The sequence below is a fragment of the Eleutherodactylus coqui genome, chromosome 6, assembly GCF_035609145.1.
Source record: "Eleutherodactylus coqui strain aEleCoq1 chromosome 6, aEleCoq1.hap1, whole genome shotgun sequence".
Lineage (NCBI taxonomy): Eukaryota > Metazoa > Chordata > Amphibia > Anura > Eleutherodactylidae > Eleutherodactylus > Eleutherodactylus coqui.
Genome location: NC_089842.1, coordinates 64809342 through 64829093, shown reverse-complemented (window position 1 = coordinate 64829093; position 19752 = coordinate 64809342). Strand labels below are relative to the sequence as shown.

General features: G+C 40.6%; 1 protein-coding gene across 1 annotated transcript in view; it reads left to right on the top strand.

Annotated features, from left to right (window-relative positions):
* Nucleotides 1–1306: 1306 nt before the first annotated feature.
* Nucleotides 1307–19752, top strand: part of DRD2 (dopamine receptor D2) — a 441704-nt gene continuing 423258 nt past the window's right edge. The window contains exon 1 of the mRNA XM_066606916.1: nt 1307–1458. The gene's annotated coding sequence lies outside the window, so the exon portion shown is untranslated. The remainder of the gene's footprint in view (nt 1459–19752) is intronic.

The window sequence follows — 19752 nt, the reverse complement described above, 5'->3', positions numbered from 1 at the left end:
GTCATGATTTTAACCAGTTTTTAGCCTCAAGAGTAATCTGGTCTGTTCTTGTGATTGTGTATACAATTCTACATCCCCCTCACTGATTTTTTCCACGGGGCTATACTGTACAGATAATAAAGGCTGAGCAAGAGCTTGGCTTTCTAACCTGCGATCCTACTGAGGATGAAATAGAGCAGCAGCAGCAGACATATATTGTTTAGCTGTATTACTATAGTATGCTCCCCTGCAAATCCCATTTATGAAATGTCACAAGAAGTTTTAAAGCAAAAGAAATTATTTAAAGAGTCAAAGCATAAGCTCAAAGAAATACAGGAGAATTGCTCTAATGTAAATGCATGAAAAATAATAGCAAAGACTGTTTGCAAAGGGAAGGGGGGAGCAATCCTTTGTCAGGGGAGGAGTGCTGTAGAAGAGAGGAACAGTTGCATGCATTCATTCTATTAAGCTATGGGTTGTTTTTCTAATCAAAGTAAATCTACTATTAAATTGAATACATTCAGAGTGAACTCAAATGGTAAGTGGGTAATGTGCTTAGAAAGGGTGGACAGTTTGAATGCAGGAATTATGTAAAAGGAGGGACTACAGTAGGAAATGAATGAGATAAGTGGGGTATCTGGAGTGGGAGTCAAACTCCTCCTCCACACCTGAGAGCTCCAGGGAGCTGTCCAGACTTCCTTAGTGCAGAATGTCCATTTCTCTGCTTGTAGCATAAGAGATCCCACTTCATCTAGTCACTGAACTCCTAGGAGCTGTGCAGATCTCAGTGCTGAATGTCTGCTTTCCTGCTTGCAGTAGCGTAAACTAGCCTATCTCACTCAGTGTTTATTCACATCTGATCACTGAGCTTTCTTAACTGCTTCTCTGGAAAATATTCCCCTCTATCTATCTACAACAAGAAGAAAAGATATCCTGAAGAAATTTCTTAGAGTTGATTGATGATTTCTTCTGTACAGTGGGATATCCAAGATTAAGAAAGACCCCTGATACATTATTAGGAACTATTGACTTGGGACATAGGCTGACAAAGTTTGCTGAGCTGAAACATCTTCAATAAAATATTGGATGCTTCTTCAAGTCATCTTTGCCAAAATATTCTAAAAGAAGCAGCTGCCTTGAAAGAGAGTCATTCATTTGCATGTAAGTGCGAGCTATTGATGTCCAAGTCTAAACTCAAGCAAAGGAATCAATCTTCAGTCGGTTCTGAATCCAAAGTCTGAGGGTTTCAAGCTGTCTTCAGTTACTATTAATACCCTGTATCCTGATGTCTCACATGCATCAATAATAACTTGATGGTCCTGCACACATTCACTTTTTAGATGGACGTTTCTTCTATATTGGGTTAATCGTATTGATTATGGAAACTCCCTAGAACTACAAGAAGAAGAAAGTAACGTGGATCTAGTGGTCGAAACGTTTTTTTATGCGATCATTCCTGCTGAGTCTTATGGCTTGAAGGTAAATTGTATGTTTCGTAGTAATGAATAATACCTTAGGCAGATATGCATGGAGACTTCTCTAGTGAATAGACATGACCAGATCTTAACGTGTTTTGTTAATTTAAGCTAATTGCTTTTGAATGCATGTAACAGCTTTGCTTGGTAGTCAAAGGGATTTTGTTACAGCATCCTTATATGATGGTCTATAGATTCTTACAACCATGCAATAAAAACAATATACTGCTGTGTTTGACAGACCTATTTGTAGATAGCTGTAGTAGCAATAACGTGATTTAAAGTCTTGACAACCCTTCAAAAGGCAACTAACAATATGGATCTTTAACGAGGTCTACATAAGACCAAGAGGAAGATGTGCACTCTTTATTGCTAAGCTTTATTAAGTGTTGCAATTATTTTCAAAGTTTCTTAGAAAGATGTCTTTAACATATGGCTGTTTGGATAAGCTAATGAATTATAGCTTATGTTATACACATACTGCAACCTCAATGCAAACAATGCACTGCAGATAAGAGAGAGTTAAAACCAGAGCATAAAAATGCATTCTACAAGGTTGTGTTGGAGACAGTTTAGCCCCACATGCTGCATGGCGACATTTAATAAGAGGATGCAATTAACTGTTCAGCATCCAGAAGGCTCTTTGAGAAAGATAGGGTTGATGTAAAACACTGGGTACTGTATTACTTATATCTCTGTGAGAAAGTAATGTGGTCCTATCATTAGGTAGTTATTGTAGTTCAGGAGAATTAAATGATGAATGGCATTGATGACTGGTTATGGAAAAAGGATATTTGATTTAAAGTAGGGCAATTATTTTGTCCCTAACAGGGAAGGGTAGGAGACTGCCACTATGAGAGGTTTGCGTAGCCCTTTTCACATGCAGAGACAATTAGAATGGTTTGAAACATGTGATTCTTGACAATTACTTGTCCCTGAATTACTGACCACTGGGTTTCAGTCATCCTAATGTCCTATAAAGGTCAATTTACTGCTACACTAATGGCTATTCTTGCCATTGAATGAAAGTTACAGAGAATTGGAAGGAAGTTGATTGAATGTACATATAATTACATACATAAAGTACACAGTCCAAGCTCTGCCTGGAATAAGCAGAGGGAATGCTACACGCTGGATGGACATTTTATTAGAGATACCCACAACTTGCTGAACTGGCTTTGGCATTCAGAACTACAACAATTTGCTGTGGCATAGATTCCACCAAGCGTCAAAACCGTTTGCTGGGAATATTATCCTACAGTATGTGAACAGGACAACTTCTCACAGTTTGTGCAAATTAGATGGAGACACTGACATTCTCTGAGGAGCTGACATGAAGGCTTTATAGAATCATGCTGCATGTGCCAAATTCTGATCCTCCCATCAGCATGGAGCGACAGAAATCTGGATTCATTTGACCATGTGATGATTTCTTTTGCACAGTCAGTAATACAATCTTTACGCTCTTTTGCCCATTGGTGCTATGGAATGATGTCTTGTGTATTCTGACACATTAGTTGGAGCATCAACATTGTGTTTGGCTTTAATTGACTTGACTGTGCACAGCCTGTTCATCAGAGCAGTTCTTGACTTCCTCCTTTGATCCCTTTAATTGGTAAGTTCTTTAGATCCACAGGATTCCCTTTTGCTGGATGTTTTTCCTCAATCACACTATTCTCTGTATACTCTCCAGACCATTGCTGAAAAAACCTTGCAGGGTTGGTAGGGTATTAAGTCCTGGTCCGGGTAGTCTAGCACTGTTGACCAGCCTCATTGAAAGCTGCTCAGATCACTCAATTTTCCCATACTGATGTAGATTCACATGGAAACTGATCCATGGAAAACTTTTTAACTATATCTTCTGTTGCACTCTGGGTGTTACACATCTAATTTCCATACAGAGAAACTTTATTTGTGAGAGGGCTCTAATAAAGTGCCCATTCATTTAATGCATATCATTAACCTAGTATTAATGCAACTCTGTGAGTGTTTTTTTTATTTTTTATTTAATCTTTCACTGCTGGAGCATTAAGTGTTAATGATCAATGCAATTAAACTTACTTATAGTCTCTCTAATTGGTATAATATGAAAATGGATAGTAAGATATGACCTTCAAAGGAAGCATTGGTTCTTTAATAGAGTTGTCTCCTTTTTTGTTAGAAGGATTACCCAGCAATCAGTGGATCCTGCTTCTAAGACTCTCAGTGCACAGCTTCAAACTTTAGTAGAACCAGGCATGCAAGTGTTCAACCGCCGGAAACATGAAGCATTTCAGTGTCCTCATTGAAATCAAAGTCCTTGCAATACACAGATTAGTGGAGTCCTTTACAGGGAGAGAATTTTTTTTAAATCTATTTTGTATTCTAGTTAAAGGCGTTTGCAGTGCAAATACTATTAATGACCTATCTTCAGTATAGATTATCAATAGTTGATTGCCGGAGACCCGCCGCTCGCAATTCACAGCAATCAGCTGATTGTCCAATCCACTGTTAGTGCAGCGTGGGCCAGACATCATCATTATGGTCAGAACAGAAAGGCTGACAGGAAGTTTCACTTCTATTAAAACCAATGGAAGCAAAACCGCCTATTACACTTCCACCTTCAACCCCAATGTCAGAAGTGTAATAAAAGGCTTCAACTCCCTTTCATTTTAGTAGGAGTGAAGCCCTCTATGATACTTCTGTCTCTATGGGCTCTTTCACACAAGTGTGAGCCTTTTTATGTTTTCTCGTCCATGCTATTTATTGGCATGAATGGACGTTTTTCCGCGATCACGGCCAGTGTGATGGGTTTTAATGGGTTTGCTATACTTTATATTAGCCCAAACCTTTGGATGATACATGCCCTGTATATTCAAATCTAGACATTTTTTTAACATCTAAAGGAAGAGAGCTTTAAAGGGTTATTTGCTTTTTAAGTTAAAAGTAAATAGGGCTACAAATGTGTTAAAAGCTTAAAAAACTATTTACCTGTTCTGTGCCCTGGCAATGTAATCCTGCATCTTTTGTGGTCCTTGGTTTACATGCTGACACTGTATGACCCTGCAGCCAATCATTGGCCATAGAGGTCACATGCACGTAATACTGGAATTACTGCTCAGCAATGGAAGCCATGATCCCAGGAGTACGGCACATATCTTCTGTAACCACTGATTGACTGTAGCAGTCAACAGCAATATTGACTATATGTAAACAAAGACCTGCTAAGGACCATGGAAAAGCAAGCACTGGATCATCAGGACAGACAACCAGTGAGTAGTGTGTTTTTTCATTAGTATTTTTTTTAATCACATTTGAAGTCCTTTTCTTTTTTTTAAACCAAAAAACTACTTTATCTTAAAATCAGAAGCTGTGGCTGTACTGTCTCATCTGTGAAGTTGTACAGGAGCAGAGGGGGGAAGACCAATGATGTCACCAAAAAGCCACTATGTCATGTCCAGGTTGTTTAGATACAGGAATAGGGTAGTTTTGTACCAGCCCAAAAGTTATCAGTTGAAGACCTTAGATCAGTCTAAGGTGGTTTTTGCCATAATTTGGATAAACCAGAATTTATAAAATGTTGAACTTGATGGTTTTTTTTAAAATAATACCTACAGTATAATTACTTTCATGACAATTATACTTATGAAAGTGATGCTATACTCGGCTCCTCTTTTCCCAAAATTGTTTAACTTGATATGCTCAATATTTAGTTTTGTGCCTACTTATACTGTTGAGGATATATACATCCTAATTGTATTTGTATTGTTACTTTCACACTGAACTGTAAAATGTCACGTATAGAATATAATTGGAAATCCTATGACACATTGTTGTCACCACAACGATAAGTTCATTTTTGTCACTTGAAACAATCAGTGACATGCTGATAAAGGCCTCCTAATGACTAATTTATATAATGCTATCAGAGAATTGTACACGTTTTATGTCTTTTCATAATTTAGTTTCTTATTTGCTCCTCCATTGTAATGTTCTTGTCAATCATTATTATTAACTTTATAGAATTTTTTCTTGAATCTTTAGTTTTCATGATTTATTTTTCAGACACTTGGGATGATACTTGCTTAATAATTGTCTGTTGTAATTAGTATTGAATAGCATTGCTTGTCATGATTCGCTGGTGATAAAATCAGGCTGATTTTTGCACAAATGGATTGAGTCATCCAGACCCAGTTTCCAGCGCTAACAACTGAGCCACCATGCTCAGTCTTTCTTGTCTAAAAAGGATGAAGAAACACAATGAGAACATGCAAATTCCATCCAGATGTTGTCCTTGGACAGATTTGAACATAGAACCCCAGTGCTGTAAGGCCACAGTGCTAATGTTTGAGCCACCTTACATGTACTTCCTTCATCTTGTTCTTCCTTCCTCCTCCTTTTTCTTTCTCATCCTTCAAAGAGGAAGGAGGAGAAAATGAAGGAGGAGAAGAAGGAGGATGATGAGAAGGAGAAGAAAAAGTATATGGAGAAGGTGGAGAAGAAGGATGAGAAGAAAGGGAATAATTAGATGAAGGAGAATAAGAACATCTTATTCTCCTTCCTTTTCTTCTCATCTTCTGGAAAAAAAAGTAGGAGGAGGAAGAAGCTTGGTAGCTGAGTGGTTAGCACTGTTGTCCTGAAGTGCTGGGGTTCTTGTTTAATGGCTGATTATTGATAACATCTGCATAGTGTTTGTATATTCTGTTTGTGTTTATTATTCTTGTTCTTTTACATATTCTCCACCTCTAAAGAAAGGACAAGAAAGAAGTGTGGTGGCTCAGTTTTTAGCACTACTGCCTTGATATGCTGGAGTTGTAGGTTCAAATTTGATCATGGACACCATCTGGATTGCGTTTTATGTTCCCTTTGTGTTTCTTCTTCTTCTCCTTCTTTGGTCTAATTCTCCTCTGGAGCAGAAGAGGCAGGTGTGGTGGCTCAGTTGTTGGCTCTACTGCCTTGTAGTGCTGGATTTCAAGGTTCTAATTTGCCCAAGGGCAACATCTGTATGGCTCAGAGTTTAGAACTGCTGCTTTGTAGTGCTGGAAATGTAGGTTCAAATATAAAAAGCAGCAACATCTGGATGGGCTTTTTATGTTTTCTGTTTTTTTCCTAGTTGCTGTTCTTATCCACCACTAGAGAAGAGTGGGCAAGTGTAATGGATGGCTCAGTTGTTAGCACTGCTGCCTTCGAGTGCTGAGTTGTAGCTTCAAATCTGTCTTAGGGCAACATTTGGATAGAGTTTTTGGTAGCCTATGCAAATGGTATTCCTGCTGGAATTTGACCCTAGGACCACAACACTGAAAGGCCATAGTGCCAAAAACTGAGCCACATTCATAAAAGGAAAAAGCATGTATTTGTGTTAGCAAAGCTGATTTTTACTCCCATTGATTTCAATGTAAGTCGGAGTCAGCAGTACAGTTTCATGATTATTTTTTGAAAACCGGGTCGAGTACTCCTGACCCAAATATTTCTGAAATCACTCAACACTAGTGTTGAATGAACTGAACTAGTAGAACCCTGTTTTGGGTTAAACTCGGCTAAGTTTGCTTCAGCACAAACATGAACTAAGGTTTTAGCAATATTCTATCTGAAACAGGGTTCTACTGGTTTGGTTCACTCAACACTAGTCCTGAACAACAGTGTATAACACTGTCTAAAAGCCATAAAAGCCCTGTATAATACTCAAGCAATATACTGGGCTTTTATGTCTTTTAGAGAGTGCTGCACATCTGTTTTAGGGGTTTTGGTGAACTGTCATTTCGGTTTAAACTAATTTGGAATGAACCAAACTTTTTGCAAAAGTAGAGTAGAGTATATGAGACTGTATACTATGATTCTTTTGGTGTGCTGTAAGGCTTAGTTGCTTTTTGTTGTTCAGCTATGTTCTAGGAGCCTAGCGATGGAAACACTGGAAGTGCAAGATCCAGAACATGGCAGACCTGAACTGTGCCAGACAGAGCTCATTCATTGTAGCGAAGACTGTATATATCTTCATCATCTGTTGTAGAACTACCAGCGATGCTTGATATAAGGGGGAGTATAATAAAGTATTTACTGAGAGCACTATAAAATGCATTTCTGCCTCAGACTAATGCCTTCCTAAGGCTATGAAACTGTAGAAAATAGCCTAACAAGTTGAAAGATGCAGAGAACTCTTTAAGGTCCTTGGAAGGATATTATAAATACTTTATTATAGTCCACCTTGTATCAGTCATCTCTGACAGTTCCACAACTGATGATCCAGATAAATCTAATCTTTATTGACTTATGGAATATTTCCATTACCGTGGACCATCCTTGGCAGGAGCCTTCTCCTTTAGCTTACCCATGCTTTCAAAGTTGTGTTTGTTACAAATAATGTTAGTGAGCAAAACAATTTTGTAATACGTTTGTCACCTCATGTACCCTTCTGCACATGAAGTGCTCTTCTGTTCTGCTTTGCTATATTTCCTATTATAGGCTTCAGCTGTCATGCTCTGGTATTTTACTGCACTATTTTGTCTGGCATTTTGAGTCGGATTTGTTCCAGAATGGAGATTCCTTGACAATAAAGAAAGTGTCAGCAGCACTCACCAAAAGCCCAAACTTGGGTGGAGCGGATCAGATGCACGCCTTATGGGATGACACCCAAATCCAAACAGTCCAATATATACAGAGAGTCGGCAGCATCAGTGGTGCAAAAGAATGTCATTCAAGATAGAAATCTCCATTCCTCATACGTCATAGCGGCAACGTTTCGACCCAACTTGTGGGTCTTTTTCAAGCTTGAAAAATAATAAAATAAAGATTTCTGTTTAGGATTAAATTATTTTGCACCACTGATGCTGCCGACTCTCTGCATGTAGGAGACTCCTTGGCAGATGTGAGCATAACCTGACTAGTAAGTAAGTCTTATTTGAGTTTGGTGCTCCCAGTTCGCACCTATCAAGAGATATCTAGACTTTCAGTTGGGATAAAAATTGAGTTAGTGCCCTAGTTTATTTTTATATACCATAGCAAAGGAAAAGTAGCTTGTTGGTGATGCCCTGACACTCATAGTGCCACCTTCCTAGTTACATCCCCACCTCACCCTCTGAGACATTCTTACAGGAGACCAGGAAACTGAGATGCACAGTGCTTTACTACATGGCTCTCACACTATAGATCTGCTTTAGATATCCACGTGTCTGTATAGCTGACATGACGGGAACAAGCAAGTCACCAATGACAGTGATTTTACCTAACTAACAACATATAAATATAGAAAAGTTTAAAGGGCCACTTGGTTAAAACACCTTTTCCATCCCTGCTCCCTCACCTGATTGCCTGTCAGACTCTGGAGGCATCCTATGTATATTGCAGTCACCTACTTGCAGTGAAGCTTCCTGTCTAATGCTTATCAGTCTCCATCTGGATGTTGCTTTCACTTTCACTATTGTATATTAATAACCCCCTGATGCATCAGCACAACAATATCTAGAGGCTGTGTTATTCTGCCTGCTGGGGGACAGTTGAATTATTATTACCTTCTATATTCTTCTAAATAAGCTATAGATCACATGTATACAGTCAGGAGCCTGAGCTGTGATTTCCTCTTTAATAACTGTGTGACAGAAGCTAAGTGATTGTCATCAGTAACTGTGATAGGAGTGTCTGTGTTCCCCTGTAAACAGTTTCTGGGGTAAGATTCATGTAATATCACACACACTGGAAAAACTGGCTAGAAACTGAACAAATAAACCCAAGTAAATCTGAACTGGTCAGAATTTAGATCACATGGCCATCTGAGGAAAAAGAGGCCCGGATAAAAAGGAATAACTAACTAAGGTAACGCTAGCCAATTTATATATACTCGAAGGCTAGTCAAATAATGATTTTATGTGATTAGGTAGCCTTTTTGTCTTACTGTAAATCTATGTGGCAAGTCATCTTATACCATTGAAAAGCTATTGTTACCTTAACATGCCAGCCCCCATTGAAAAGTTGTTGAAAGGGAAAATAAACTGACACTTTTCACTAACACATGCAGGCAAATTAAACCTTGCTGCATCTGTTGAACCACTATTGGATCAAAATGAAAGGAACATTCCTTATAAAACTGACAAACTTTGTAATGCATAACAAAGAGATACAAAGGTCATCAAAGAGAGAATCTTGTATCATGCATCATTACCCCCTTGGGTCCTATAATAGACATTATGCAAGGTAACAATTTTTCCAGGAGTGTTACTATAAGATGTTATTAGCTTCCTAGCTCTCTGCTGACTAGTGTTGGGCAAAGCAAAACAGTCAAACCATGTTTCAGGTTGAACTTTGCTGAAAGTTTAATTTGGTTCAATCTCTGTAAAATGATTTCTTCCTCTTCCATCTTCTTCCTCTTCCTTCTTCCTCTTCCTTCTTTTTCATCCTTCGTCTTCTTCTTTCTTCTCCTTCTTTAACTTTTACTTGAATATACTCCTAGGTGACCTTACAGTGCTTTTATGGTTCTTAGACAGTGTCATACACAAGTTTTAGGTGTATTGGTGTAGATCTGGTTTGATTTGAACTAATTCACATGGAAACAAATTGCTAAAGTTTGGCAAACCAGCCCAACCAAACTTTTGAAAAGTCCATTCATCACTACTTGTGATCTTTCAGTTCCCTTTCAGTCAGTTCTTCACAGACAGCTAAATTCTTCTAAAGTGTGACACCCCTGCATGAACTTCAGAACAAAGCTTCATTTTGTCATCTCAGCAATCCCATTAGATTCCTGATCTTAATCCTATCAAGATGCTGTAGCATGACAGGAAGAAGGCTGTGAATACAAGGCATCCTAGAAATATTGATGAACTCAAACACACTGGCAGGGAAGAATGGTTCAAAATTCCTCAACATTGTGTAGATGTTATTTATGAATTGGCTGAGCCACAGCATTGATTGGCCAATTTATAAATCACACCTCCACAATGTGATTGGTTCTTCAAACTCTGCTTAGACAATCAATGAAGAGCTGGATGAACCAGTCACAGTCCTCACATTGGTTTATCGAGTGCTGTCTTGATTGGCTGATTAGCGCTGAATGAACCAATTAGAGCCATCACTTCCTGGAGGTGGGATTATTGAATTCCGAAACCAGGAAGTGATCTTCTGTAGGCGAACAAGGACTGCAGGATGTCCGGCAGAGCATCTCATGAAGATTGCTAGTTCGTGAGATGCAATGCAATAAACAAGGAGACTCCATAGGGAAACATGGGCTACAAAACTGCAAATCGGGGCAGTATAGAGCATGGTGTAATTTTTATTTCTCGCAACATCGCATCAGACAAAACATCGCTAATGTGAAGGAATCCATAGGAAAGCATGGGCTTCACATACATGGGATTTGTAACGCTGTTGCATCGCAAGAAAATCACGCAATTGTTTTGCCCGTGTGAAAGCAGCCTTACTATGTACTGTACACATGGTTGTCTTTCTATGTTCAATATCCCAAGAATGATATGCCCACGATATCTATACTGATATCAGGCATCACACAAAGTACTTTGTATCCAGTAAAATGAGACAAATCAATGACAATACAATGATGTAAAGGGTGGGAAGTAATGGTACTATAGGGCACAAATATTTTTTCTGGTTGTGTACTATCATAGAATCAATGACTCCAGGAAAACAGTTGGCTTTGTAGTCGCTCAATAACTCCTGTGCTCATGATTAGTGCTGCTTCCATACTTTATACATAGCAGTGCAGCATGACATATGAAGACTGACATCAACAAAACAGTGGAAGAGAGGGCTGAATATGTATATGAGGGAGGGAGAGGGGTTGTGAGACATGGATGTCAATCAAATGAGCATTTAACTGGCAACCTATCTAACATACATGGCTAGCTTAAGTCTCTCGTTTACATGTGGTATCTTCAGCCCTTCCTGGGTTATCTTTGTCTATGCAGGTAACAAGATACCAGATGGCAAACATCAGTGTCAGCAATTATGAGTGTCTGTAAATCCGGAATACCATATAAATATGTATTTTATACAAAATTGAATCCGTTCTTCTCTTGGAATGTTTTGTTGGTATGGAAATCTTCACTGTTAGGCCTCATGTCCACAGGCCTGCAAGGTTTTCCTGTGCAGAATCCCGCAGCGTATTCCACCCGGCCTGCAGACATGAGGCCAAAAAATACATTATACTCACCTGTCCGGACGCTGCAAAGCTCTTCTCGGACAGATCTTATTTCTCCTGCATGGAAGAGGCCCTTGGGACGCCAGCGGCGTGCCACGCACACGCGCTGTGCCTTCTTTTATATTTTTTTTAAACTCCTGCTTTCCCGCCGCCCGCGGCACGGACGTAGTGACAGCTGCAGACGTGCCGTGGATCTGGACGGCTGCCATTGACTTTAGTGGAAGCCGTCCTTGTGGAAAAACTGCAGAAAACAGAGCATGCTGTGCTTTTTCCCATTCATGTGATCCGCACGGCGGGAACAAAAATGACATTCGCAGGTATTTAAATACCTGCGGATGCCCAATGATAGTTTATGGTGACCCATGTGGATTCCGCAATTCAAATATGCCCGTGGACATGAGGCCTTATTCTGTAATTCTTTTTATAAATTAAGAATAGTAGCATAATTAGCGTTATAGGGCATTCAGAAATAGGAATCAATGTGAAACTGTGCTTATGTGAATTGTACAATACAGCTGGATGCTGTAGGTGTTAATTAAAGATCCTGGTTTCCAATGCAAATCTATTACAGAGTCCCCAACGATCTTGTCCCATTTATAACTTCATTTGTTTTCTTATATGTCAAAGGGGCTGCCTACAACCACATCTCCGAATAGATAAGAAACAAGTAAATGAAGGCAGGCGGCTAGAAGAGACCTCCGGTGTGCTCCGGCCTTGATTCAATGAGTGATCACTGCAACTGGACCCCTTGTCAGGAAAAGATTGTAAGACCCCAATACACATTTGAGAGTTGTCTGGTCCTACCACATTCTGGGGCTTAGGTTATGTGTGTTGATGATCTACAATGTAGCATTGCTTAAAGGGAACCTGTCACTGGCTATGAGCACCATAAGCTAAGTTATTAGAGGTATTTTTTATACTTACGCACCTCCCGATGCCTACGCCTTTACCCCTGTAAATCAGTGCCTGGGCCATGCATTCACAGTGCGGACCATATCATTGGACTCAAAGCTGCAGACTCTGTGCATGCTCTACCCGTAGAGATCAGTAGGAGTGCACTCACAAAGCCTGCAGCCTTGAGTTTGATGACATGGTCTGTTCTCTGGATGCAAGGTTCGAGTACCAACTTACAGGGAGGAAAGTGGCCATAAGGCTGTTGTGCTTCTTCTTTCTGGTTATTTACCTATAACTGTTGACAAAATTCAGATAATTGAACAAAACTGATTGCATTACATTCTACATTAAATTATCTTTCCAACAATTAATAATTTTATGGTATTCTTACAAAAACTATGCTGCTATGAGACATGCAACATCAAAAATAGACTTTTATTAAAAGGTTTCCACAATTTTGGCCATTAGTGTATAATGTATTGCATAAGTTTTTTCCCTCAGGGTCAATCATGGAGCCTGAATGACGTGATACATTTTTCTGTGGGTTTGTACAATTACGACAAAACGATATAATTTATTTAGGTTTTTTCACTTTTGCGCAATAGAAAAAGTTTTTTTGCTTGTTTTCAATTTTATCACTGTATTTAAAGTCCAAGAACTTATTTTTCCATTGACGGAGCTCTGTGAGGACTTGTTTTTGCATGCTAAACTTTAGTTTTTATTGGTACCATTTTGTGGTACCTATGGCTTTTTTGATCACTTTTATCACATTTTTTTGGGAAGTAAAATGAACAAAAAAGCATTTTGGCTTCATTTTTTGTGTTTTTTTAATAGCATTTGCTGTGCTGGCTAAAAAATGTGTTTAATTTACAAATTTACAGGTCGTTACGGATGAGAAGATACTAAATGTGTTTCTTTTTAATTACATTTATTTCTAAGCAAAAAGGGAAAGTGCGCAAAAAAGGTTTGCTTATTTTCTTCCTTTTTCTTTTCTTTTTACATTTTTATGTTCCTTTAGGGGATTTGAACCTGCAATACTATGATCACTCTAACATAAAGGAAGGACTTATATTTCTCTCTCCTGCCGTGTGTTTCCAGCCTAACCAGTGCAGTACTTCTGCACTGAAATGCATAATCGCTTACCATAGTGATCACAGGCCATGGCAGACCCAGACAACATTGACTGGCATCCGGTTGCAATAGCAGGCAATCGTCCGTTTATGATTACAAATCGGAGGGCTGATTACATCACAGAGGGAATACCCTCCCTCTGTGAACTTTATACATGTCATGACTGTGGCATGTAAGGGGTTAAACATACTTGGCTGAGTTGTGATGCAAATTAAACCCCGCACAGATTTGCAATGCCACAGTGTGTGGATAATGTGTTAAATCTTGGCTGAGGTCCCCTTCTTCACCAAACTCAAATCTGTTTCACACATATGTATTGTAAGGCCGTCCTTACACAGGCGCTTTTGTACAGCGTTTAGTGCTGCCTTCTCAGCGCTGCGCTGAACGCTGTACAATGGTCCCATTCATTCCAATGAAGCTTTTCACACAAGTGTCAAAATGCAGCATCTTCAACGCTGTGCTTTGACAGCGATGTATGTTCTATCTTTGGCTATTTTCAGCCCTGCGTTGCCAATTGAAATGAATGGGCAACAGTTTCAGTGCTGCTGAAAACGTGGCACAACTTGGTATCACGTTTTTGGCAGGGCTAAACGCCAGCGCTAGCTGCACGACCTAAAAAAAAAGTAATACCCACCTAGCAAGGGCCGTTTAGGTCCCCGCCGCTGTTCTCAGGAGCTGCCGGGCACTTGTCAGCACTGATACACCATCTATTGCTGGTGACGGGGATTGAAATCCCCGCCTCTAGCAAGAGATTGCTGTGATTGGTTCAGGAGCACCGACTCAGCCAATCAGAGCCAGTGCTCGATGCACTAATCACAGCCTTTCATTTTAAAAACATCATTGAATGGCTGTGATTAGTGTATCGATGAGCAATTTTTTGACGCTCCAAGAAAATCACACATCAAAAGTCATGTTTTTCTGATGTGGAGAACATGTCCTATCTTTTGACAGTTCCAGTGGCTCCCATAAACTCCTATGGGAGCCAACTGGCAAAGGGAGGAGAGCTAATCTCACTAATAGCAGCAGTGACGTGCTTGCGGCTGCTATGCATTCACACAATTTAACGCTTACATAGCCGTGCTGTTTAAGCTCTCAAACAGGACTCATGTGAAAGAGCCCCCAACTTTTTAGAGTGTCAAAGGTGTACATCAATTTGTATTCCCAGATTCGTAGCTGCAGGGAACTCAATCTTTGTTTCTTTAATTGTGTGTGAAGAGATCTCATCCTTGCATTAAGTTATTTACTGTTTCTCCAATATAAAGCCCCTGAAAAGAATATTTAGTGCACAACTATATAGGACACTTAAAAGCTTTACAATAAACAAGAATTGGGGAAGGAGGAAATAGCATGAAGTAACAAAAGGTCATTTACCTATTATTAACCCCCCCTACTAGTCTGGTGCTTCCTGCTGGTCTTTATTTGCTTGGCAGGCAATCACTGACCTCAGTGGGCACAACCTCACTGCAAGCCAGTAAGCAGTGGGGCACTTTGTTCTTTCATGCCATCCACCTTTGGGCTAGTTATTTTTATGTCAGAAAACCTATTTAAGGCCTACACATGCAGTAGGGGCAGTACTTCACTAGCATACACATTTTCCAGGTAATTGCCAGGTTACACTTACAAGTGAATTTGCAGCCCGGCATTAATTGCTATAACGCGAGCATTACAGCACTCATGTAATAGTAGCCCATTGAAGGACAGACATTTTAATTTTGCTGCTGAAATGTTAGGCCTATATTAGCCAATTTTGTTCAAGTGGCCTGTTCACTGGGTCCATTAACCCCTGCTAGGTTGGAGAAGTCACATATAAAGAGTTGTAACTTGCTACAGTACATGCTATCATTGGTCTCTGCTTTGTGCAGCTTCACCAATCACACCACGAGATTTCAAATGACAAACCTGTTAAATATTGATAAATAGAAAAAAACTACAATAATTACCATATAAAACGAGTGTAAGGCCTCATGTCCACGGGGAAAATCAGGCCCACCGCGGATTCTCCATGCCCGGGGACATGAGGCTAAAAATAAGAATAAACTAACCTGTCCTGGACGCTGCGGGCTCCCTTCCGTCGCAGCCAGATCTTCTTTCTTCGGCCCGGCGGATGTGCTCGGCATGCCGGCAGCGTGCCGGGCGCATGCGTCGGGCACATCCGCCGGGTCAAAGAAAGAAGATTCGGCCACAACAGAGGGAAGATCTGCAGCATCTGGACAGGTGAGTTTTAATTCAGGTACGGGTGTTCTACGGATCCGGACGGCTTCCATAGGCTTCAATAGAAGCCTGCGGGAGCCGTCCCAGTGGGAGACCCACACGAAAATGAAGCATGTCGCATTTTTTTTCCCACACGCGGATCCGCGCCTGAAGGGAAAAATGACATCCGCAGGTATTTAACTACCTGCGGGTGTCCAATGCATCCGTATAGGGCGCGGATCTGTGTGCGGGAAAAACGCTGCGGATTTTAATTGTTAATCATCCCGTGGACATGAGGCCTAAGCCAACCTGTGGCACCTGATTTTAACACAAAAAACTGGGAAAACTAGGTGCCACGAATATAAGCCTAGCTATACTAGGTAAAAAGAAAAAAACCCGCAATACTCACCTTCCAGCCGGCATCTGTGTCCCTGGCGAGATTGTGTCCCCAGCGCAATGGTGTCCCTGGTGGTGCGGCAAGCTGCTTTGTAATTCTCCTCCGTATCATCTCTCTGCTCGGTTTTCAATTCCCCCGCTGTCAGCCAATAAGCGCTGTGATTGGATCGAACGCCAGCCACTCATAGCGGTTGCTCGATAAACCAATCACAGCCATTCAGTGATGTCATTCACTGAGTGGCTGTGAATGGTCGAGCGCCGGCTCGATCCAATCACAGCGCTTACTAGCTGACGACGGGGGAACTCAAAGCCAACCACAGAGATGACAGCGGGGAGAATTACAAAGTAGCTTGCTGCACGGCCGGGAAGACTATCGCGTTGGGGACACAAATGCGCCAGGGACACAGACGCCAGCTGGGAGGTGAGTATTAGGTTTTTTTTTTTACCTAGTCCCTCATGTGAGTATAAGCTGAGGGGGGCTTTTTCAGCATAAAAAATGTGCTGAAAAAGTCGGCTCATACTATATAATAGCTATACAATATCTATCTATATCTATCTATCTATCTATATATATATATATATATATATATATATATGTATATATATATATAATATATATCTATCTATTTATCAATCTATCTATGTCTGCCATATAGCTTCTGTCATTCTAATGTGCCTATTAACTTTATACACTGGGGGGATTTATGAACTCATAAACTCACTTGCACGAAAATTCTCACAGTAAGAATTTACATGTTGGCATAAGTCAGTTTTAAATTAACATTTTTTGATGAGTTACGTCATGTCCAGGAATCTCTTGAAAAAAGGGCAGGAATTAGTGGGAAGGGCATGCCCTCCTGTGACCCACTATATTTACTATATTTCACAGCAGAAATTGGTGTAATTTATAATGCAAATCTATGCCAGCAGATATTTGACTGCCTGGCACTTTTTAGTAAGTTAGGCATATTTTCCTCCAGTGCACCTAGAATAGGAAATGCCTGTCTTAAAATATTCATCCCTGTATCCTCATACAATGTGTGTACATTAGTGCAGGCATGGATGCTCTTCAGTAATTACAGAATCCTTTCAATGCAGTTTCGAGACTCACTTTAACCAAGAGCTTGTACTCTCATTTCTGGTGCGTTGTCTTGTTGAAAGTATTGCTGACCATTCACAAACTATTGTCACATTATATGCAGCACTTTATTGTATAGAATGTCAAGGTACACCGCCGTGTTCATGGTCCTTGCTACTACAACTAATGGACTAAGACTATGCCAGATAAAACATCCCCAGCACAACACACTCAGGCAAAAGCTGTTCCCTAGACATCCTCCACATCGAGGTGTATCCTTCTGATCTGAAGATGGAGTAGCATGATTTGTCACTCAATAGTAGGTTCTTCCATTGCTTTATTATCCAATGACCACACTCCTTACACCTTTTTAGAGGGACCAGCGTATTGCTCTTCATGATGGACGGCTTGCGTGCAGCGGCATAACCAATATATCCATTGTTGTGCAGTTCTTGTCACAAACTATGGCTGACACCTCTAATGGTCTGCATCTTATGTAGCATGGTTTAGGATTAGAGATCAGCGAGCATACTCGTCCGAGCTTGATGCTCGTTTGAGTATTAGGGTACTCACACCCATTCATGAATTCATGAATGGGTGAGTGCTGCCTCTGATTGGCTCAGCGCAGGGACCAATCAGGGGCAGCTCTCACTCACACCCATTCATGAATTCATGAATGGGTGTGAGTGAGAGCTGCCTCTGATTGGTGAGGCTGTGAACAATCAGAGGCAGCTCATTCAGCAGGCGGGGATTTTAAATCCCCGGCTGCTGAATACTACAAAGAGCAGTTCAGGAGAACTGCCGGCCAGACGCGGCTGAACTCCGGCTGCAGCGGAAAGGTGAGTATACATTTTTTTTCTATTTTTACACATTTTAGGATGATTTTCAGGTAAGGGCTTATATTTTTAAGCCCTTCCCGAAAATTCATCCCGCGCTCGCCAGCAGCCCATTGCTTTCAATGGAGTCGGCTGTATTGCCGGCTCCATTGAATTCAATGGGCTAACATCGTTCTTCTCTGCCACAGCTGTTACAGCTATGGCAGAGGAGAACGATCTTTATGCTGACAGTGCGGGGGGGGGTCTCACTCCCGCGCTCGCCGGCAGCCCATTGCTTTCAATGGAGCCGGCTGTATTGCTGGCTCCATTGAATTCAATGGGCTAACATCGTTCTTCTCTGCCACAGCTGTTACAGCTATGGAAGAGGAGAACGATCTTTATGCTGACATAAATTTTTATTTTTTATTTTTACACATTTTAGGATGATTTTCAGGTAAGGGCTTATATTTTTATGCCCTTCCCGAAAATTCATCCTCCGCTCGCCGGCAGCCCATTGCTTTCAATGGAGCCGGCTGTATTGCCGGGTCCATTGAATTCAATGGGCTAACATCGTTCTTCTCTGCCACAGCTATTACAGCTGTGGCAGATGAGAACAATCTTTATGCTGACAGTGCGGGGGGGGGGGCACTCTTGCCGCTATTGTGGCTTAATAGTGGGACCTGGGAACTTGAGATGCAGCCCAACATGTAGCCCCTCGCCTGCCCTATCCGTTTCTGTGTCGTTCCCATCACTTTCATGAATTTCCCAGATTTTCACAAATGAAAACCTTAGCGAGCATCGGTGATATACAAAAATGCTTAAGTCGCCCATTGACTTTGATGGGGTTTGTTACTCGAAACGAACCCTCGAGCATCGCGGGAAGTTCGACTCGAGTAACGAGCACTCGAGCATTTTGGTGCTCGCTCATCTCTATTTAGGATCCATGACATAGAATCAAAGAATTGTAGAGTTGGGAGAGACTTCCAGGGTCATCGCATCCAACCCCATACTAATAAGACATTATCCATTCTACTGATGGGGTGTCCAGATACCTTTAGTAGTATAGTGTAATATTTTATACTGTCTTTATGAATAGTACATTGTACTTGTATTTAGCCCTAACCTCAAGTACTGACCCTTTTCTATCTGTTTACACTGGCCAAAGTAGAGTGATGTTTTTTTTTAATTCCCTCCCCAAACAATATAAGTATACAGTGCAATCTTGCCTATTGTAAGACTCTCCTGGTATTTATAGGATGCCAAACCCAAGATACCATGTCTCCTAAAACTAAACTGGTGCTATTTGTACTTATTGCCTGTTGCCGCCCAGAAAAACTCAACTGAATATGTTGAGCTGCCCTAACTATCCACTATATATCTGAGTTTCAACAAGACCTGATTATCATAGGCAATCTATACTGCAGTGGAATGATACTTGTCAAAAGTGTCTGCATTTAACACCCTGATTTATTTGCAGAGGACTTACCAATGATATGCAAAACTATGATGCATTAGAGATGATCTACAAGGGGTAGACTCTAAAAGCTACTGGATTATGTGATGCAGTAAATGTTCCAAATGGGCTGTCAAGTCAACTCTGCTTAAGTAGATTTACAGTAAGAAACAGTCAGATGTCTGGTGGAATTTATGATACATTTTAGATCTTTTTCTAGC